This window comes from Theropithecus gelada, chromosome 5 (assembly GCF_003255815.1).
Source record: "Theropithecus gelada isolate Dixy chromosome 5, Tgel_1.0, whole genome shotgun sequence".
NCBI classification, from domain to species: Eukaryota; Metazoa; Chordata; class Mammalia; order Primates; family Cercopithecidae; genus Theropithecus; species Theropithecus gelada.
In genome coordinates, this window is record NC_037672.1 from 172,988,081 (window position 1) to 173,012,097 (window position 24,017).

Sequence of the window (24,017 nt, forward strand, 5' to 3'; positions counted from 1 at the left end):
GTACCTCATGCCTGTAATCTCAGCTCAGGAGACTGAGGTGGGAGAATCACTAGTGTACAAGAGTTCCAGACCAGCCTGGGCAGCAAGATCCTGTCTCTGGCAAAAGAAGAAGAAAAAAAAAAAAGCCAGATGTGATATTGTGTGCCCCTAGTCCTAGCTTCTCAGGAGGCTGAGGCAGGAGGACCCTTCGAGTCTAGAAGATTGAAGCTACAGTGAGCTACGATTGCATCACTGTACTCCAGCCTGGGTAACAGAGCAAGAGCCTGTCTCTAAAATCCTCTTTTTTTTTTTTTTTTTTTTTTTTTGAGATGGAGTCTTGCTGTCACCCGGGCTGCAGTGCAATGGTGTGCTCTAGGCTCACTGCAAGCTCCAGTTCCCAGGTTCAAGCGATTCTCCTGCCTCAGCCTCCCAAGTAGCTGGGATTACAGGCACTTGCCTCCATGCCCGGTTAATTTTTTTGTATTTTTGGTAGAGATGAAGTTTCACCATGTTGGCCAGGGTGGTCTCGAACTCCTGACCTGGTGATCCGCCTGCCTCAGTCTCCCAAAGTGCTGAGATTACAGGCGTGAGCCACCGTGCCAGCCAGGCCTAAAATCCTCTTTTAATGTCTTGATAACTATGAGACTATGAGATATTTGTAGTTTATTATCATGCCAACGTGCTATTTTAACCCAAGCCTTGAAAACTATGGCAGTCTCCTTATACCCTAAGATTATGTTTTTATTTCTCCACATGTGGTAAACCTATATGTGATGTTGGTTAAAAATCAAGTCAATTAAATTTAAAGTCTACATATTTGCCAACTCAATGAGTATGCTCTGTATTCAGAGCTAGCTCCCCAAACATCAACAAGGTAATGTGTTGAAAAGACATGGAATTCTGTGCACTGACTATAGCGCACCCTTCTGCTGTCCGATTCTAGCCCTGTACATGATCTTTAGTTGTTTTGCCTTTTTAAAATTGTAGATCTGATAGATACGTTAAATTTTACCTGTGCGGTAGAGACTTAACTGACTTATCCCCTTCTCCCAAAACAGTTTCTGCCTTCATTTGAAATTCATTTAAATATTCATTTATGGCTGGGCGCCGTGGCTCACGCCTGTAATTCCAGCACTTTGGGAGGCCGAGGCGGAGGATCATGGGGTCAGGAGATCGAGACCACAGTGAAACCCCATCTCTACTAAAAATACTAAAAATTAGCCGGGCATGGTGCCGGGCGCCTGTAATCCCAGCTACTTGGGAGGTGGAGGCAGGAGACTCGCTTGAACCCGGGAGGCAGAGGTTGCAGTGAGCAAGATTGCGCCACTGCACTCCAGCCTGGGCGACAGAGTGAGACTCTATCTCAAAAAATAAATAAATAAATAAATAAAAATAAAAATAAATATTCATTTACATAACATACACATTCGTGAGGTTTGGAATTTTCATTTGAACTGCTTATGACATCTGCTTGATTTCCTCATATGTGTGTAAAATGCTTCTAACTGGGGAAATGACATATTGATTGAAAAAGAAATCTCTCAAAATTTAACCATGCTTTCATGAACTGGAGAGAAAAGTCCCTTTGTGTAGCAAAAACAAGTATACTAAAATGCTCTAGTAATGGAAGAATTAGAGGATACTTATACATTAATCCCTCAGGATCTTTCCTCATGTTCTCCCTCTATATTTCAACTTAAAAATAAATTATTATTTAATGTAGAGGTTGAAAACCTAAATATAACCATCTCCTTAAGTATTAATTTATTAAACATAAGGTTAGAGTTTTTAAAATTCATCTAATAAAGCAACTTATCTGAGTGGCAAATATTAGACATTTACTGAATTACTTGCTTATTTACTTAGGTACTGAGGCTACACTGTCCTTTTGATAATTTTTTTTTACATTTCAGTATTAATTTCTCCAGAAGCAAATTTGGGTGAGCTGCTTTCTTATTTCTCTTTCATTCTCCTAAGAAAAACAAGAGTAAAATATAGTGATGGGGTCAGGATGGCATAGGTACAAGGTAATGTGGAAGGTCACATGTAAGAAAATATGATATAATTTCATTAATTTAACCTGTTCTGCTCCTTGAAAAAATTCTAGATTATAAAATCCATCACTTGCCATCCAGAAAAACATCATGCAACACACATTGCTTCAATATTTCATAAAATATATATTTAGGGGTTTTTCTTTTATTTTCTTTTTGGCAAGATGGCTATGAATTGGGAATACAATAACACAAACGAAATCCTCTGAGATTTACAACTGCTTCTAAAATGTCATGAAAATTTTCCCACATTTTGAACAGGATTTTATGAAGGCTAGGTTTTTACCTATCATTGTTTATGATCTTAGGCTTTTTAAAACAAGTGAAAACTACCCTTCAACCTGGTGTCACTAAAAGATTAAAAGTTTGGATGAAGAATTAGTGCTGGCAGTCATTCTTAAAGAATTAAAACCCGTGCCTTGGGGCCCAAAGTCTTCTGAAATATCTTCAGCAAATTGCTTCATGTGAGACTCCCGTTCGTAACAACATATTACCTTGTTTTCATAGCAAAATGGCCTAAGGCATATTTTCTAGAACCAAATATCTGAACTTTGCTTTATTTTTAGTTTGGCTTAGTCTTTTGCATAGTTTCAGTCTATTATATGTACTTCTTCCATTCTATTTATAAGGCTTTGATAAATTTTGTTTAAATGCACAGATAGTAGAATATACATACACACACGTATATTAATTGAATGCCCACATTGGAGAGTTTTAGATTTAGGGAGTCAGAATGTCTATCTCAGATAAATGTTGTATGTACCTTATACCAAAAAAATTTCCATATGGGATATACATGCTAAAAATAAATTATTATTTAATATCAATCTGATAAAATTAATGATATAAGCTCAGGTGGCTGTCCAAATAAACAAGAGTAATTAATTTTACCATGATTTCTATTAACTCCCAATATTCAATACTAATGTATGTTCAAATAGCATTTTCCATGTTTTTAAAAAAGTATTTTCATAATTTTCTTTCAGTCTGATGCACTAATTGTATACTATTGGGATATTTGAATACTAACTGGGGAAAATTAGTTTTTTGTGAAGGTCAAAAAATAACTATTGAGATAAAATTTGTATATAGTGAAGTGTGGTTTTGGCATAAATGTGATGATGGTGGATTCAAATCACAGCAGCTGAGATCATCTATTCTTTATAATCCCCACAGCTGGAAATGAGTAGTACATTCTGAAGGCCATGACAGAGAGACTACGGGGAGAGAGAGAGGGAGTAGATAAATACATAGACAGATGACTTTGAAACACCAAGATTCATAAGCATTCGTGTGTCACATTTTTAGATAAATTCAGGTGCGTTCTTATGATGTGGTAGTAAACGTTTAACAACCTACTCTCTAAAAAAAAAGTATACATATATGTATGTAAACAAATTTATTATTAATTTTATTGATATAAAATATGCCCCACACAATTTATGTATGATAATATATTATATTCTTTATTTTATATTCCATATAGCAAAGTGATTTTCACAGAATACTTTCATTAATATTTGCCAAACTCTTGTATTTGTATTGAAATTATGGTTGCAATTGACATTAATGTTGATTTTTTTATGTTAATGAGTAAGACAGTAAAGAAACAATGAAGGCATATACAGAAACTTCACTCATTCACCATTGGCCTGAACAACTTATTTGCAGGATTGAATAACAGTTTTTGAATATTAAAAAAAATTCCTCAGTTTTTGTGGGATTTTTAATGTAACAATAATAGACACAACAAACTTTAAAGTTAAATTGCATTATTTATAGTTTCTCCATCATTTTCTGAATTTTATACCAGAGACTGCAGAACTATTATAGCCTTAAGTTGAATACAGCTTGCCTCCTGTTTTTGTAAATAAAGTTTTTTTTTGGAACACAGCCACACCCATTCATTTATGTATTGGCTATGACAGCTTTCACACTACATAAAATCTCCGTCATAACAAAGTTGAGTAGTTGTGACACAGACCATATAGCTCTAAAGTCCAAAATATTGAGGCTCTGGCTCCTAACACAAAAAGGTTTCTGACTCCTGAAGCAAACCAGAATTTACCAATGAAACTTTCTGGTTTACTGAAAATGTTCTTTTTTTTTTTTTTTTTTTTTTTTTTTTTTTTTTTTGAGACGGAGTCTTGCTCTGTCCCCCAGGCTGGAGCATAGTGGCCGGATCTCAGCTCACTGCAAGCTCCGCCTCCCGGGTTTATGCCATTCTCCTGCCTCAGCCTCCTGAGTAGCTGGGACTACAGGCGCCCGCCACCTCGCCCGGCTAGTTTTTTGTATTTTTTTTTAGTAGAGACGGGGTTTCACCGTGTTAGCCAGGATGGTCTCGATCTCCTGACCTCGTGATCCACCCGTCTCGGCCTCCCAAAGTGCTGGGATTACAGGCTTGAGCCACCGCACCCGGCCTGAAAATGTTCTTTACCTGCTCGGTTTGATACAGTAACCACTTAGCTACCTGAGACTACTGAGTACTTGAAGTATTAAGTACTATCATTGAAGAGCTGAATTTTTAAAGTTATTTCACTTTAATTAATGCAAATTTAAATAGCCATGTTTTGCTAGTAGCTACTTTATGAAGCAGGGTGGGTCGAGACAGTTATCAATACCACAAATCATGCCCTGATTTCTCACATTTGCTGAATTTCAAGGTGTAAATGTGGAGTCCTAATAAGGCAAAAGGGGTCGGGCTGGTAGGACCAAGGGAAAGGAAAGAGAAAGCAGATAATCTATAAGCCTGCCTTTCTTCACGATCCAGGACGCATAGCCCTCCTGCACAAACAACTCACAACCTTTCTGTGCCCAGCTATCACTAGACCCACAGCTGATAGAAAAATGAAAGTTAGAAACCTTGGCATTATAAGTACTGCACAAAGTCCTTTTCAGTGCACAGCACAAGCACCATTCTATAAAATCCCCAGCAAGCTTTTGTCTCCTTGAAGTCAGCTCCTCTTTTGCTGGTCTGCCCATTGCACCCTTGTGAAGTATTTTCATACCTTCTCCAATAAATCTGCCTTTTTATCTACAACTGTCTTGGTAATTTCTTCTTATCCTGATGCCACTGGCCTAGATAGTCATTGATCACCCATGACAGTAAACACATCGACTTCAAGCTACCAATTTCAAGCTATCGATGTGACATCACTGAATAAGTTAGGAAGAAATGTACATTATTATACAGTATTTGTACCATACAGTTCCAATAAACATAAATAACCTCTAAAGCATGGATAAAACACTGGTCAATAATTAACAAGTGATATGTTTTGAGTATTTATTACCTTGATTTTAATTTAATTAGTTTAATTATACATTTATATAATTTAAGAATAGATGTGTTTAATAACGAATGGCAAAATTCCTAAAAAATGTTAACAGTTTTCTCTCAAACCAGTGCAATCTAACTTCAGCAGATGACTGAATGAAAACACCATGCTCTTTATTACTATACATAAAATCAACTGAACTGAAGAAAAAGGTAAGTGAAAGAGAAAATCAAAAGGATCCATTAGTATGAAACTCAGTTTGTAAAAATGGTTATACTGTCAAAGGCAAGGCATTTCTAGTTGCACAAAGAGAAACAGTGTCACAGAAACTAACAGAGTAGGGATTTGTTACTCAGAGTCAGTGGATTCTATGGGAATTTCAAAGATGATCCCTCTCAATTAATATGCAAAATTTATGTAAAGATATAAGAACATTTTCCTGGGAATAAATTAACATTCAGGGAGGTTGGGGAATTTTGCTTTTGAAAATTGGAATATTAAAGTTGTTAACTCTCAGTCAAAAATTTAATAAGCACATTTGTGGCTTAAATATAATGAGTGTAAAGCTAAAACCGTAAATCTTTCGGATCCCAAATCCAAATCAAGTAAGAGTAGATGAGAATTAGCCTAAGCTGAAAAATGGAACCTAAATGTCTCATATGAGGCTGGGCAGGAGCCAGGATCATCACTTTGAAACTATTTGAAGAAAAAATTCATAAATTGAAATACGGTACTGAGAGTCATACAGAACGCAGCACAAAGGGACAAAGAGAGTAAAACTAGGAAAAAAGTGATAAATACATTATGGGTAGAATTAACAACTCTCATATAGGTTCGATGAAAATTTTAGAAGTGAAAAATAGAATAAATATTTAAATATTAATTTTAAGTGTTTTTACATACAGTAATTTTTTTAAGTATTTAGTTCACTATTTACTGCACATTAGTTTAAGTTTTTTTTTCTGTTATACTTGTTTCTGCTCGCTTACAATTTTTACATTAAAAATACTGTGAGATGGCTTTTCAGTCAGGTGACTCTCAAGTCTTTTTGGCTAAATTTTTCTAAACTTTTAGTTTAAGAAGTTTTTTTCTTGTTGATTTCTCACCCAGAATATATATTAAAAGGGCATTTGCCACATTAAATTGCATTGAACACCCTTTTCAAAGCCAGTGCACTCATAGAACATGTTTATCCTTGAAGATGAATTTGACTGGAGTCATTTGGCTTTCCTAATAGCTCTGCTTTTAAATGTAATCATGAAGAACTCCAGGTACTCAGTGTTAACAACTAATGATTGTCCTGAAAATGTCAGTCAGCCTAAGTGACTGACAATTTTTTCTTTGTGAGGTGAGTGTATGACATTAAATACTTTTTGGATAAAAGAATAAAAAATCAAAGTAAAGAGATCTTTGTTTTATAAATTAGGTATATTGCTCCTCTAGATCTAATCTAACTATAGTTGTGATTATTTAAATCTACTGTTCAAAAGGAATTAACTAAATTATGGTAAAGGAATAAGAGTACTGAACTGGGAGACTGGGATAATTCTATCAAAATCTGCTGGAGATTTAAATATCTTCATCTTTAAATTATGAGTGCACAACCATGTAATTTCAGTTTTCTCATTCAATTTTATGTTTCTTTCTTTCTTTTTTCTTTTTTTTTTTTTTTTGAGACGGAGTCTCACGCTTGTCCAGTGGTGCAATCTTGGCTCACTGTAAGCTCCACCTCCCGGGTTCACGCCATTCTCCTGCCTCAGCCTCCGGAGTAGCTGGGACTACAGGCGCCCGCCACCGCACCCGGCTAATTTTTGTATTTTTAGTAGGAAGGGGGTTTCACCATGTTGGCCAGGCTGGTCTCAAAATCCTGCCCTCAGGTGATCCGCCCACCTCGGCCTTCAGAAGTGCTGGGATTACAGGCGTAAAACACCGCGCCCGGCCAGTTTTATGTTTCTTAACTGGAGAGCTGGAGCCATTATGAGCAAAATAAACAGAAAAGATTTTTTTCCGTCCAACCGATGGACCAAGCTAGACATTGTATCTTAAACAACATTTTCTCTTCATGTACACCATTGACTACTCAGCACTATTCCCAGCAAATATCAGTCACAAATGAAAACTATAGTCTGTTTTCACAGAAATGTTTCTTGTGATTTTTCCCTCTTTGCTATTCTTATTTTCATTGTCTTAACTCAGGTCATCAGCATCTTTTCACATGAACTACTGAATTTTTCTCCTAACAGACCATGCTCTTCATCTCCCTGCACCCCAAGTATCTCCAATGTTTCCCAGGTGTCTTTCTTGATGAAAAAGCACTGATTTTATAAACTTCAACCTCTTCCTTTGATTTAGAGGTTAAAGCCTAACCCATATATAGAAGTCTGCATCTTTCCCAATCTAGTTTTCTTATTTTTCTAGTATAGTCTTTTGCCAATTTCCATCTTCCTTCATATCTTTGGATTCACATCCCCAACTCTGGAGAAGGCAAAAACATCAAATTTAGTTACATCAGTCGTTCGTTTTCTCCCACTTTATGCTTTTGGCAATGCTGCTCCTGCTGCATAGTATACACTTTCCCCTTTTTTTATCAGGTGAAATTCTACCTATTTATAAGTTCCTGCTCAAATACTAATTGTATTGAAAAGTTTCCCTGAATACCTTGGAAGAAAAAGTTCTGCCTCCCTCATCTGAAGTCATCTCATAGCACTTTTATGTAACCCTATTTCAGTACTTAACACATTGAGTTATATTTAGCTGTTGCCCTTATACTTTCTCTGGTACATTATGTGCTAATTTCTTTCTTTCTTTATCCATCTATCCATCAAGCATTTACTGAAGACCTGCTATTCATCAGACACTTTGTTAGAATATAGGGGACGGAGTTGTAAGAACTGAGTTTAGCTTTAACAAGTTTATTTTTTATATGGAAATCCAACATTTAAGTAAATTTTAATTTACAATATAGGATATTGAGTGCTGTGGTAGGTAGTCGTCTCTGCAGAGAATACTTTGGAAAAAAGAACTTTAAAATTTACTGCATAGGAGGGTAGGAATTAGGTCCAAGGACTTTCTCTGGTTGAGGTCGACCATTCGTTTATTAACTATTTAGAGTGGAGTAAAATTAATTATCGATAGATGTCATTAAATACACTTTATTTCGAGTATATGGAGGCTTATTCTCTCTCGTGTGTTGGATAAAGGCCACAGGTAGTGAAGATATTTCGGAGATGTGAAGAATCCAGTAGGAATGACAACACCCAGCATTTCCATTCAACCAGATCCCACGGGGAAAATGTCAGTTTTGTGAAGGCGGATATATTAACCACGTGCAACTCCATTAATATAAATAATCTTATCCACTGAGTTCTCCCACAGACCTTCTTGGGCCCAATCAGACAGTAATGAAGTGCAGGCGAGACAGCATTCTGTACTCACATTCCAGGCAATAGTTTAAGCCCCTCCTCTAGGTCCTCCAAGAAGGAGACAGGATGACTGACTTATTGTATATTTGACTCATTTTCCTAGAAAGTGCAGACTCGCTATAAAATGTGTTAGGTGGTGAGAACGCTGGTGGTTCACTGTTTTCCTGCACTTTCAGCCTCAATGCAAACCCTCTGCCCAAAGACTCGCTCCAGCACGGAGGAGCTGCGTCTTCAGCACACTTTCCCTGTTGCCAGGTAACCAACTCCCTCAGCCTAGTCTCCAGGGGTCACGAGCCGCTTCCGCCTCCCCCTCCAGGGTGCTCCAATCAGCGACCAGTGTGGCTGTCACGTGGGCATCCGGGGCAGACCCTGGAGAGCCCGGCTCGCGGCGCCTTCCATCGTGGCTCCGCTCTGGGGCTTGCGGAGCCCGCTTCCCCGCCCCGCGGAGCCCGCGGGCCCGGCCGCCCCGCCCCCGGGAGCCCGGGCGGAGCAGGCCGGGAGGGCGGGGCGGGTCCGCGCGTTGGCGGTGCTAGCCCCGCAGCTGCGCCGGCCGGCTTCAGCACCTTTCTCTGTCCGCCGCTACAGCCGCCTCCTCCTCCAGGTAAGAAGCCGGTGGGGCCGCAGAGATACGGCAAGCTAAGGCTTGAAGAGGGTGATGCTTGAACTGTCGCGGCGTCATGCGAGAGGGGCTCTGACCACCCTGTGGTCGCGGACCAGGGTGATGTACGTCCTGCAGGACTTTGCACACCATGGTGCCTAATGAGATAATCCCCTTGATTTTAGAGCCACACACCTGATTCTTACAAGGCACAGCAAACAGCGAATATTTATGTATCTAAACTACCATTGCAGTGTAAACTATGGACATTTCGAGGGACATTGTTTTATTTTTATGGCTATTAAGTATATGTCTAGAGCGTAGATTGCTGTTCTCATCCCTCCGCCGGCCAGACACTTGTGTATAGATCATTTACGGTAACCCTTTGAAGATGGTCTTATTAGTAGGGTTGTACTAAGAAAGGTTTGAGTAAAAAGGAAATGTATTCCAGAAAAAACAAAACAAACAAACAAACAAAAAAACGGTATTGGATGTAAGACATGTATACTATGTATTAAGTAGATCGTAAAATAGAATCTTTGCTGTCCTCCCCTCTCCAAAAACAGACTTGTTTTGCTTGCAAAGATTGAAAGGAACAAACAATTTAAGGAGACTTTTTTACTATATTAATTAAAAACAATTGATTTGAATGAAAAGTAATGAAAAGTCCAACCATGTATCAAAAATAAGTTATTTTGCATGTTAATATATACATATACGTACTGTATATATTTAACAAGGGTTTGAAGAAAGATACTGCATTTCTGAATCTTTCATAAATATCCTTTAGAGAAAACTATCCAAAAACACAAGTTCATTATAAAAGGGTACGAAACGGCCAAAGTCCAACAATGTGAGGTTATAGTTGCCATTCTTAGCACTGTAGTAACATTTCTGCGTTGTAAAAATTAGAAAATAAATGACAATGAATTTATGAGAATTAATAAATTTGAAGTCCACAAGAGTTTAAGCATTAATTTATTTGTAGATTTATGCCTTATCATTACCCTGCTTGCCAGGAGCTGATGCTGGGCGGGTGGTGATTACAAACTCTTTGGAGAAAGCACTCTTACATCCTTTTGAGATTCTGCCTCACTGGCCTAAGTGTTCAAGAAAATGGATATAGTTATATCTAACTGTTTTGAAGGCAGACATCTGAGATAGGTGGTCTGAGAACCTTTCCCCTCCTATGATCTAAAATTAAATGTAGTTATTAAGTGCTTTTGAAAAGTTGTCAATTCATTAATATTTTGGGATACATCCTTTACTGGATTGTTTGGAGATTAATGTTACAAATGGTAGCTTTAGAGTTCCTGGAAAGTTTTAAAGCAATGACCTATTTCAAAGGGCATATATGGAAAGTAAAGCTCTTGAGTTCCACAGACTTTATGTAAAAATAACTGATTGAATGTTATTGTTTACATTACTCTGACTTTCTCTTGTGTTGATATTAATAGAACTGCTTAAAGAACTGTGGACATCTGAAGATGTTAAATATGCTTACTTGAAAGTTTTGCCATTCTTTATTCTTCTTATTTCTAATGATAAATAGTGGTGTTCTAAATATTTTTAAATTACTCATTAGTCACATAATAATCCCATAGATTAGAAAGCCATAAATTAATTTAGGTCAGAAAAACAGTGCTCCCAGTATAGGGAAGACTAGGGCTAGAGCGCTTTTGTTGTTACTGTTTTCTGTAGACTCTATCTTGTATCCTTTAGTCTGGGAAAGGAGGGGCAGGGCCAGTGGCAGGTTTTTAATTACTGGGAGAAGTTTAAGAACAGGTTTCTGTTTGTTTGTTTTATTGTTTTACCCTGATGGATACTAGAAGTCCAACATGAATGATTAGGTTGTCACTATTAATGAATTGTGTAAATTCTCCAGAGTACCTAATTTTGTTACCTAAATACTTTAATGAAGACTAACATGTAATTCTAACAGTTTTGAAGCATTCACGTTTTCGTCCTGTATTCCAGAATTTCTTTGAAATCTAATGTATGCAAGAAAGGTAACACTTGATCAGATTACTGAATTGTAATACTGAATACTTAGAGTTTACCCAGCCATTCATGATAATTACGTATATGCAAGCATCATTGCTTCTTTTGGTAACTGCTGAATTATCTCATTTTACATTTTGTATATCTGTTCCATTGAACAGATGGAAATATTAAAGTGAAGTCATGTATCTTCCAGTGTGTCTTCAGGAACAGAGATTTCATCAAAATTATATTAATTTATAGAAATCATATGAGGAGAGGCCGGGCGTGGTGGCTCATACCTGTAATCCCGGCACTTTGGGAGGCTGAGGCAGGTGGATCACCTGAGGTCAGGAGTTTGAGACCAGCCTGACCAACATGGTGAAACCCCATCTTTGTTAAAAATACAAAAATTAGCTGGGCGTGGTGGCGCACGTCTGTAATCCCAGCTACTTGGGAGGCTGAGGCATGAGAATCTCTTGAACCCAGGAGGCGGAGGTTGTAGTGAGCCGAAACTGTGCCCCTGCATGCCAGCCTGGGTGACAGAGCAAGACTCCGTCCAAAAAAAAAAAGAAAAGAAAAGAGATGATACTGGAAGGGATTTCTTATTAATTCATGCTCCTTTTCTTTTGTATCAGAAACATACGAAACTCAAGATTTGATTGGTACTTTTCAATATCCAAGACTGTGCTTTATCCTGTTAAAATAATATTGTGATTATTTTTTCATTGTTGATAAGACTATTCCTTGAGATTTGTGAGCAAGAAATTAGATATGGATACCTGAAGAAAATTTTAGAAATTCTCCCAAGAATCTATTCTATAAGGAAACAAAACCTAGAGAAAAGCATTTTTCTTATTTGAGTTTACTTATAATGTTCACGAAGGACTTGCAACTTTGGTAATAAAAATTGGTAGAAACACTATAAAATGATCCACTTTGTATAGTAGAAGAAAAATTCCCATCATGGTTAATTAGAAAGATTTGAAAAGTTCCCACTTAAAGCATGGGCTGTCACTTTAGAAGACACAGTTCAGGTTATTTTCATCTGAATTCAGTGACTAGACAGGTATCACTTCAGTGACTAGTCAGACATTTCAAATAGGCTAGATTTTGTAAGAAAAAAAAAGAACTTGATGTTGGAACCACAGCTGGCACATGCCTTCCAGATGTCACATTATCAGCTACCTGAGTAAAATAATTTTTGTATGTAATGATAGAAGTCTTACTTTTTATTGTGCTAAATGTACTTACACTGTGCAGTTCAGTAAACTTCTTATAAAATTCTGTAATTCTACATTCTAATTTTAAAAATGCACTATAGAAATAGACAGTAATATAAATCTATAATTAAGATAATACAGGAGGTAATTTAACAATGTTATTTGCTATGATAAGGACGATTGATAATTGTCATGTTCAGATAAATTCTAGCAAAAGTGTAAGAAATAAATGTCCATGTGTCAGTGAAGATATAACAGTCAATACTTGTTTTGTACATTCAGATGTTCTGAGATGGAGAACTCAAGGTAGAGGTCCTTAAACAATTTTTCGTGTGCTTAGGTTTATTGTTTTCTTTTTCAAGATTCTTCATATGTATTTTTTTTTAGCTGTAAGCATGTGCCAGTATGCCAGGCAGACTCATTTAGAGCAATGTATAGTAAGTTCAATTTCATATCACGTACACAAAAAAACTTACTTTCAAATTGGAAAGTAGAAAATAATTTTTATTACACGAAGCACTCATGTTTAATGTGCTATTAAAAAAAAAAACCTCTTCATTATCCAATACAAACAGCTCCACATGAAGTCTCAAAAAATGAATAGTTGGTTAATAAGAAATAGCTAACATTTAATTACATTTGATTCTTTAAGATAAAATATTATGGGTGGCTTTTAATGAAACGAGTTATGGACCATTTTATTTTTAAGGTAAACAGGTTTGAAAGGGTCATTTCGGAATTTATGATAAGTTAAGACCAGTTACTCTAACACCGTTATTTTCTTAATGAGGACACTAAACACATAAAAATTATGTTTGCAAAATTATTAAGGGAAAAACTGGCTTAGAACCTCGGACTGTGACACTCAGCTTTGTGCTCCCTCTCTAAAGAGCTACAGAATGGATCACCAACATGGTTTTCTCGTGTATTATATTTCTTCAAGTGACTAAGTCAGAAGTTTAAATAATTAAAGTCTAAATCATTTTCGCATGGTTAAAATAATTGTTGTAGTTAATAAACAATATGCACGTGTTTTGGTCTCATCATATAGAAAGTTTACTTAAAATACTAGTTAAAAATTATTTTTCCAATACTTATATAATGTATTGGTTTGCTCATTAAAATAAGATTTGCTGCAAAGTCGTTTGTGATTTGAGATCTGGTTGCCTTAGAAATGTCTTATCCCAATGCACTCCGTGGTACATAAGTAGCCATCACGCCTAAAATTAAATGTTAAGAATATTAGAAATAAGATGCTTTTGGAAGTTATATCTGAAGCCAAGATTATGGTTACCCTTAGGTAAAACTGTAAGGTTGAATACGTTTGTTTTCTAGGCTTTCTCCCACTTTGGTACTAGATGCTACTTATAGCACTGTTACTCAAAGTGTACCTTGGACTAGCAGCATAAGCATCTCTTGGGACCTTGTTAGATATACATATCTTTAGGCCAGGTCCCTACCAGATCAGAATTTCTCAGGGAGGGGCTCAGGAATCTGTGTTTTAACAAGCCCCAAGTGATTCTTATGCAATGTGGAGTTTGAGAAGTACTGCTACAGAGTACTTTATGCCGTGCAGGTGAATGGTACATGAACATTACTGGCTCAACAGGCGATCAAGTCTCTTGGCAACTTGGTTGCCTCTTGAGATTGTAATGTTCATGTACTATTCTACTTCTGAAGCTTTACTTGGAAGTACCATAAACTACTAAGTAAATGAATTTATTCCTGAAAATATAATAGTGGATATGTTTCATTAAAATTTACATATCAATAGTGGCTTTTTGGGCATAATATCTCACCTTCAAAATTAATTCATTAGCTCATGTTTAAGGGAAATTTTATGTTGGCTAAGAGCATAGTATTTGACTTAGGCAGACTAATATGTAGATTACCAACCTATCAGATCTGTGCCTGCGCCCTGCCTTGGGTGATATAGCCCTTTACTTAGCGAATTAAAATCAGACTTATTTCAGGTCTCTGTCAATATATTATGCATATATGGAAGATGGTTTTAGTTTAGTTACTTTATGTAGACCCTTTTTTCCCATTTTTTCACTTCTTTTTTCTTTTCTTTTTTCTTCTGAGACAGGGTCTCCTGCTGGAGTGCGGTGGTGCGATCATGGCTCACTGCAGCCTCGAACTCCCAGGCTCAATCAATCCCCCCATATCAGCCTTCTGAGTAGTTGGGACTACAGGCACGTGCCACCACTCCTGGCTAATTTTTTTTTTTTTTTTTTTTTAATTTTTGTAGAGAAGACATCTCACTATGTTGCCCAGGCTGGTCTGGAACTCCTGGGCTCAAGCGATCCACCCAACTTGGTCTGCATGAGATTCTGTGCCTGGCCCTGTTTTTTGTTTGTTTGTTTGTTTGTTTTGATATTCAAACTTCTAAGTGTCCATTTGATTTTCTTTCCTGGTTTTCCCAAATTGACTTGCCAAAATAATTTTTAACACCTTTTCCCAGAACATGAATATGCCAGTATTAAGTGACTTTCTGCCATATGGGGAATCCTAAGTTTGATAGACAGAGAAGCATGAAGGCTCATCCTGCTTCAAAAACTCAACATGCAAAACCCAACTCACAAACCAGGTTAATTAGAAGAGGAGCGAGGGTCCTGGGGATTACATAGCAATTTATGGCAGAGGTCCTCAAGTCTTTTTTTTTTTTTTTTAATGAGCAGTGATTCTATTTATAAAAATAGGAGTATACTTTCTTGCCACGCCCTATTGAAGAAGTAATCTTGTACTCTTTTCTATGACAAATATTTACTTATTTCCTTTCATAGTGTTCTCTGAATGGAATATTTACTTCAAAAATTCCGAGTTTATACTTGAAAATATGTGATTTCTCCCTTTTCTTTTCTCTCTCTCTTTTTCTTTTTTTTTTGGAGACAGAGTCTCACTCTGTCGCCCAGACTAGAGTGCAATGGCACGATCTAGGCTCATTGCTACCTCCGCCTCCCGGATTCAAGCAATTCTCCAGCCCCAGCCTCCCAAGTACCTGTGATTACAGGCGCACGCCATTATGCCTGGATAATTTTTGTATTTTTAGTAGAGACGGGGTTTCACCATGTTGGTCAGAGTGGTCTCGAACTTCTGACCTCGGCCCGCCTTGGCCTCCCAAAGTGCTGGGATTACAGGCATGAGCCACCACGCCCGGCCTCTCCCTTTTCTATTATTCTTTGGATAACTCTCTCAGAATGGTCACATTGAAAGTATATGAATGAGCCTGTTGAAGTAGAGGTGGATTACTTCTTTGATCAAATCAAAAATTATTTCCATGTTGCAGCACAAAAGCTTCTGTAATCCTCTAAGCATCTGGGTAAGTCTAGTTCCAGGATTCAAATCCATATAATTTTCATTTTCATGGCTAAAATGGAGGAAAGTATAAAAATAAGTATATGGAAATAGATAATAAAGGTAACTGCATTCATCTTTCCATATCTTTGGATCAGTGTCTTGCTCTTTTGATGTTCAGTGTTTGGTCTTACATATAACTCCTGTATTTTGTTGACCAAGATGGAATTCATACTGGTATAGTGGTCATTTTGTGAGCCCAAACTAGAACTGCCATAATGACCTTATTCTTCTCTACTTGCTACCTAATCCAGGATTTTAATGTAGGCTAATACTGTACTTGTGACCTATTTTGTCTTCTAAGCTTTTAAGAACATCATGATTTGACGTATATTGGGAATGCTTAGATAACACTGCCTGCCAAGCATGTAAAAGGTTAACTCAGAAATGCTCAGGCAAACTCAAGCATGTAAAAGGTAAACTAGACATTTAAGAGATTAATTTCAGTCAGTAGAAGATACCAGAGGCAGTTTTTCTGCCAACTCATCTTTATAGTCATTGAACTAGGCCAGTAGTTCTTAAGCCTTACTGTGCATTTAAATTGTCTGAGAGTGATATTGAAAAGCTCCACTCCAAGGTTCTCATTTATAAGAGTTGGGATGTGATTCACAATTCTGCATTTTTAGCAAGTGTCTGAGTCAATTCTGATGCGAAATACTTGAGAACCACACTTTGAGATACACTGATTAAGAGACTTTTGAAATCCTATTTATCCTTAATAATGTATGATGCTATATATCACAATGATAATAATGCTCATGTAGAATTATGGATTCAGACAAGAAGAGCTCAAGTTAGTGGGCCAATGGATGATTTTTTAAAAATTCCTTTCAGTTTTCTGCATTTTCCAGATGTTTTCCAAAGAGTAAGCACCTATGGATTATATGAGAAGACATATTTTTTGCATAGCTCTGAGCATATAGTATATTTACATTTTAAACACTGATATTTCAACAACATGTTTTTAGGGTTTTATTTTTTAGTAATAAAGGCAATACATTTCCATTACAGAAAAATTACACAATTCAGAAATGTATAAAAGTGAGTTTAACAAAACTACCTTGAATCTCTGCATCCTGGTATAACTCTGACCTTTGAATAGACATTTTTAGGTACTTTTATTGATTTTTTTTACGATTTCTCAGACATTCCCAGAAACACATCTCAGAGTCTTTATTTTTGTGCTCCCTCTTTTTAGCAAGCTTTTTTTCACCGGATGTCTTTATATTTTGCTTTCCTTGAAATGTCTGCTCGGTATCACCTTTGAGGTCTTCCTATGCTATCTTTTAAAAAAATTGCAATGTGAGCTCTGTCTCCAGAACTCCTTTTCCCTTTTCACTCCATTATTTTTATTTTTCTCTATTCCACAAATTATCTTGAGAGATGTGTGTGTGTATATATATGTGTGTGTGTGTGTGTGTGTATATGTGTGTGTATATATAACTCAAGATAATTGTGATATATATTACACATATACATATATATTTATATAGATGTATAATTATTCATTTTGCTGATTTCCTTTTTTTTTTAATGACAGAGCCTCACTTTGTCATCCAGGCTAGAGTGCAGTGGCATGATCATAGCTCACTCCAGCCTCGATTTCCTGGGCTCATGTGGTCCTCACACCTCAGCCTCCTGAGTAGCTGGGACTAGAGGTACACGCACCACGCCTGGCTAATTTTTGTGTTTTTGTAGATATGGGTTCTTGCTGTGTTGCCCAGGCTGGGCTTGAACTCCTGGCCTCAAGTGATTCTCCAACCTTATCCTCCCCAAGCCTGGGATTAAATACACGAGCCGTCGTGCTAATTTTGTGATTCCCTGCTACAAGAATAAAAGCTCTGAGCATGCAGGATTTTTTTAATGCTTTTTTTTTTTTTTTTCAGTTCTTGCCTAGCACATAGTTATTGCTCAATAAATATTTATTGAGTGAATGAGTAAATTGTGCAGTGATTACTGAAAGTTTAAAAAGTCAATGAAATAATAAACTTCCCCGAATTTTACCATCTCAAAATAGCCAAATATTTACCTTGAACTGTATATTCTTTTAGCTTTTAATGTGTATGTGTATATATGTATATATTAATTTTTAAATGCAGAAATGTAACTCTGACATGCCTTTTAAATTAACTGTGTAGACTTTATGAAATGATTGATTTATAACTACTCTTTTCATATTAAGATGTTTTATGTATATGTTAATATTTTTCCAGTTTTTTCTTTCAATTTTATGATATATTTTAACAAAAATAGTAAAATTCAAGATTTCATTTCATAATTTTTGTAATTTTGTGTTTTTTTAATTATAAGATGACTGTGTCAATTTCTCATTGTGAGTCGATTTTTCACTAAATATCAACCTTTGTTAAATGAGAAATTTACCATATCTTTGTTTTCTTCTATTCTTCTCCTCAGCTCTAGTACCTAGGAAAACAATATATGATTTTAAAGTTTTGATAATGAACATTTTAGGTTATCTGTCTTCTCTTTCAGTCATTACTTTGTCATTTGCATTTTCATAGCCATATTCCAGTTTCTTTGCTTAATACATTTTAAAAATTACATTGACTTTCATATTTGAGCTGTTTGTTTTGATTCATTTTTAAAAAGACTGTAATTTTTTTCAAGTACTTTTTAAAGAAGAATCCATGTGTAAATTGCCCTCTAAATCTTCCCAGTATGAGAATGTCTTTCTGTTTGTTTTCCCTTCACATATGGATGATACTTTGGCAACTTATAGAAGAGTGAGATCAGCATTTTGGGAGGCTGAGACAGGAGGGTCACTTGAGGATAGTTCAAGATCAGCCTGGGCCACATAGCGACACCCTATGTCTACAAAAAAAGAAAAAGAAAAAGAAAAAGAAATGAGCCAGAAGTGTTAGTGTGTGCTGTAGTCTCATTTCGGGAGGCTGAAGCAAGAAGGTCACTTGAGCTCAGGAGTTTGAGGGGGTGTGCTATGATCGGGGCGCTACACCCCAGCCTGAGTGATGCAGCAGGACCCGGTCTCAAAAAAGAGAAAAAATATAAAGCCGGAACACAATAGTTCTTCAGTTTAATAAATTATTATATCACTGAATTGGGAATTTGTGCAATGGTGAAAAATGATGCCAATCTGTTTTTTTCCACTTGTATGTACTATTTTTACAAAATTCTTAGTTGCTCATTAGAGTGTAAAGAAATAAATTAGCCTTGAATTTGCCTTAATATACCTAGGTATGGATAGTTAACTGTATGCATACATACATACATACATATGTTTAAGCAAAATATGTGTACCTATATATTTAAGCAAAATATGTATATTGCTTAAAACAAAAGCACTTTTGATCTGCCTAATTAGAGTCTTCTTTTAAACCCAGTAAATGAGTTGTCTTTGTTGTTGCTGGTTTTTTTTTTTGGCTACATCTCAAATTGTTGTTTTTGTTTCTGTAGTTTTTTTTACTTGTGCTTTAGCTTTTTCTAAAAATATTTTTAATATTTTAGTTTGAAGTTTCATTCCTTGTGTACTGTGTCTTTCAATTTCTCTCTAAATTTAAAAAAAATGTCTATTTTCCAGTGTTTTGGAAGAGTTTTTTCACTTTGTTCTCTGAATCATTGTTATTTTTTTTTTTGCAATTTCAGTTCGGCTCTTTATTGTTCTTTAATGTAGATTTTTATTCTGCTATTGTCTTTTGTTTTTTTCATAATCATTATTTTAGCCATCTCATCCTGCAGCCTCTTTATCTTAGCTGATAGTATGCTCATTCCTACTCCTGAATGAGAGATGGCCCATATAGGCTGTTGATTACCAAAGTACAGAATGTGTAGGTTTCTGCAGGCCCCAAACATTTTCTTCTCAGATACTGGATCAGTTATATCACTATGTGATCAATGTCAAATCTCCTTCTTATATCAACATTGATAGAAATCTTATGTCAATATCCTAATCTAATAGGCATTGTCTAGCAGACTCTCTATTATCTAGTAGATTCTTTTTTCCTGAGATGGAATTTTCTCCTTTCTGCATTGACTCAATCAATGGGGAAATACATGAAAAAAATAAAAATACTTTTTGCTTCCACTTATAATATATTGCTGAAGAGTTACACTTCCTTAGAGTGTAGTACTATTGTCTTACCTCACTTTTTCTCCCAATTTTTTTTTTTTTTTTTTAACTAGGAGCCATAGTCACTGAGTAAATATAAGGGCGGGGGTCATGGACTGAGTGAAGAAGGACAGAAAAGGTACATGATGGAAATGAGAAAGGCAGTACTACAGCTCCGAGGCCATGCATGGTTTAATAGCTCTGTTACTTTCTGGTTGATATTGATCTTGTTTTTCTAAATTGGGGGCATTTGATGAGGCAATGACAATGTACATTTATACATATGTCCTGGGAGAAAGGCTTCTACAATTTCTAGCAGCATTGTGGATGGTCCACCTATGACACTATAGTTCCTTTCATATGGTACCTATGACGCCGATTATAGTACCTTAGTGTTTAGAGGAAATTCCTCCGAGATTAAAATGTTGTTGATGCTGAGACCTTATTTTATGTGTGACTGTGAGTTTTTTGGTGTATTTTTCCTGTGGTAAGTGCCAATTAGGGTTCCTCCAGCTGTAGGTAACAGAAAATACACTCACTTTACTAGCTCATGTAACTAAAAAAGAATCTAAGGATAGAGTTGGACGATTGTATGTATCATTCATAACTAGCTTCAGTGTTAAATTGATGTCATTGTGATTCAGCCCCTCTCTACTGTACTGGCTTTTTTCAAACTCCAGGTAGTAGCCTCAGGCAATTCTACATACCTCCTCATGATAGTGAGATAACTTATATCCTCTCTGATTTCAGACTCTCTGTGGTTTAGTCCACAGAAGAGAAAGCTGCTTTTTCTAGTAGTGCCCATAAAAGTCCTAAATTTCAAGATTAAACACATTTGACCCAGGCAAACACTGATTGCTTTCTGTCACTAAATATTAGTTTACATTTTCTAGAACTTTCTATAAATAGAATGATGTATTGCATACTCTTTCTGTCTGTATTATTCTCAGTATAATTATCTTGATATTTATGCATTTGTTGCATGTATCACTAGTTCATTCCTTCTTATGGGTGCAGAATATTCCATTATATGAATACAGTCCTTTTTGAAATTCCTTTGCCTACTAATGGATAGTGGGTTTTCAGTTTTTGGCTATTAGAAATAAATCTGTTTGAACATTTATAAAAAATAAATAAATAAACACATTTGAGCTATTTTCCCATCACTGAACCATTAAAATGGCTAGGGAAATGATGAGTATAGACTGGAATCACCTGCTCCAGTTCAGGGACTGGAATTTTACCTAAACCTGGACTGAAGCAGAGGAGAGGGTCATCAAATACAAATGTAGTGATTGCACAAAGAAGGGAATGGAGGTGGTGGGGAGGCAAACAACAAATCTTCATTATGGTGTTTAAGTGGAAAGTGGGAAGAGATTCTGTCAGGATCTGCTAGAAATGCTATTTTAACCTGGAACACTTGTATGCCTCTATAGCAGAGATGACTCAGGCACATTGAACTTACAAACAAAATAGAACTTTGAATCTTGAAACTTGTGGGAACAAAATTCCTCAACTGGAATATAAAAGTATAATAATTTTCAATTAAAATTGTATTTTGCTGCTTATCTCTCCAATTCTACTCATAATTTGATCTTTGTCATGGGCTTTCTGTCATTTTTTAATTAATTTATTTTGTTCATTGTAACATAGTTATATGTACTTATGGGGCACATATTTATGAGACGTGCAATATAGAGTAATCAAATCAGGATAGTATATCTGTCACCGCAAATATTTATCATGTCTTGTATTGGGAACATTCAAATATTTATCATGTCTTGTATTGGGAACTATTAACTGTAGTCTTCTTATAGTGCTTAGAACACTAGAACTTATTCCTCCTATATAGCTGTAATTTTGTACATTTAATCCGTCTTTTCTTATCTCACCTACGCTGCTACTCTTCGTGGCTTCTTATAAGCAGCATTCTACTCTTTAGTTGTGTGATACCAACTTTTTTAGCTTCTGCATAAGAGTGAGAACATGCACTATTTACCTTTCTGTTCTTGGCTTATTTCACTTAACATGTCTTCCAGGCTCATCTATGTTGCCATGAATGGCAGCATTTTTTTTTTATGGCTGAATAATATTTCATTGTGTATATATACCACGTTTTCTTTATCCATTCATCTGTTGATGGACTTTAAGTTTGATCCCATATTTTGGCTATAGTGCTGCTGTGCTGCAGTAAACATGTGAGTGGAGATATCTTTTTGATGTACTGATTTCCTTTTGTAATGGGCTGTTTAATAAGTAAGTAGGTAATGAAATGTAAACTAGTAAGAAATGTATTAGAATTGGAAAAATAAAACCCAGTTTTTTATTAGCAGTACTGCAAATAGTCTCTATTAATGCTTTTAAATATTTACACATAGTCTTTACTAAAATGTCAACATACACATACATACCCATACATTTCTCAAATGGAATGTCTCCATCACCAGAGGGAGATTCATATTAAATCAAATTAAGGAAACATCAGTTATTCTTTATACCTAGTTGTCTTCATCCATTTTCTGTTGCTTACAAAAGAATACCTGAAACTGGGTAACTTGTAAAGAAAATAAGTTTGTTTCTTACCACTATGGAGGCTAAGAAGTCCAAGATCAAGAGGCCACATCTGGTAAGAGCCTAAGAGCCTTCCTGCTGGTCGGGACTCTGAAGAGTCCAAAGGAAGTGCGGGAAATCACAAGGCGAGCAGGGTGAGTGTGCTAACATGCTTAACATGCTTGTTGAGGTCTCTTCATATTCTTATAATGCCACCACTTCCCCTCCCATGATAACATACTAATCCATTGAGCCACTAATTCATTAATCCATGAATGGATTAATTCGTTCACGAGGGCAGAACCCTCATGATCTAATCACTTTTTAAAGGCCCCACCTTTCAGTGCTGCCACATTGGGGATTAAGTTTCCAACACATGAAATTTAGGGGATGCAGTCAAACCATAGCAGCAGTCGTCAGTAGCTATTTACTGTAGTCAAATTGGTGGCCATTTACTGAATTAGAAAAAAATAACTAGGAGCATATTTTGTGGGGAACATCGTTAAGTTTTTTTTTTAATAACTTAAATGTGAGATTCTATTTAAAATCCATGTGGGGATGTTAAACAGGAAATTATAAATATGAATTATACACAAGATAAAAACATGGGGGTAAATTTATATGGTATTTAAATTTCTAAAACTGGATGGGATCACCGAGAGAACAGTGTGGAGAAGAGATCCAACGACTGATCCCTAGGACGTTCTAAAGTTTGGAGTTCAGAAAGATGATGAGGAATCAAAACAAAAAGATTTAAAAAAACGAATGGGGAGAAGGCACTGAAGTAGTAGGGGAACCAAAAGAAAGCACTTTTCTAAAAGGCAAGTGAAAGAGATGTTTCAGGAGGGTGGATTCAACTGTGGTCCAACGTGGCAACTACTGCTGCTAAAGTAGCAAGTAAAATGAGGACTGATCTTTGACTAGTGGGGGTTTTACTAATTTTGCTAATTAACAACCTGTTTCTCAATCCTCAAATGCAGGATGGATACTTCAGTCTTAACTTTACTTGGCCTGTCTGAAATATTTAACCTGCTTGAGAACTTTCTCCTTTGACATTCAGCATATTATTTTCTCTATTATTTCTATTTATTGTACCTCTGCTCAGTTGTCTTTTCAGCCTCTTTTTTGTTTCCTGTACTTATCCCTCAGACATTGGTGTTGCTCAAAATTGTATATGAAATGCTTATCCAGACTTCTGTATTTTAATTTTAGGAATCTCCACCTACATGTCGCACTGACATTTTGCATTCAATATCTCTTTATAGAGCTTTACCCAGACCTGGTGCTCCTACTGAATTCTCTCTCTCAATGAATGGGCTAAGCTATTCAGTCAGGCAGAAGTCGACAAATCTTCCTTAAGTTCTCCCTCTCCCTTGCTTCCAGTTAGTTTATTAGTTCAACCCCTGTCCTTATCATCTACTTGCATATGTTTTGCCACCATGTCCCCCAGAAGCCTTTTCAAAATAGTGTCGGGATGATATTAGTAAATCAC

General features: G+C 36.2%; 1 protein-coding gene across 2 annotated transcripts in view; it reads left to right on the forward strand.

The window, feature by feature from the left end:
* Positions 1–9,092: 9,092 nt before the first annotated feature.
* Positions 9,093–24,017, forward strand: part of WDR17 (WD repeat domain 17) — a 118,480-nt gene continuing 103,555 nt past the window's right edge. For both annotated transcript variants that reach the window (XM_025385888.1, XM_025385889.1), the window contains exon 1: positions 9,093–9,334. The gene's annotated coding sequence lies outside the window, so the exon portion shown is untranslated. The remainder of the gene's footprint in view (positions 9,335–24,017) is intronic.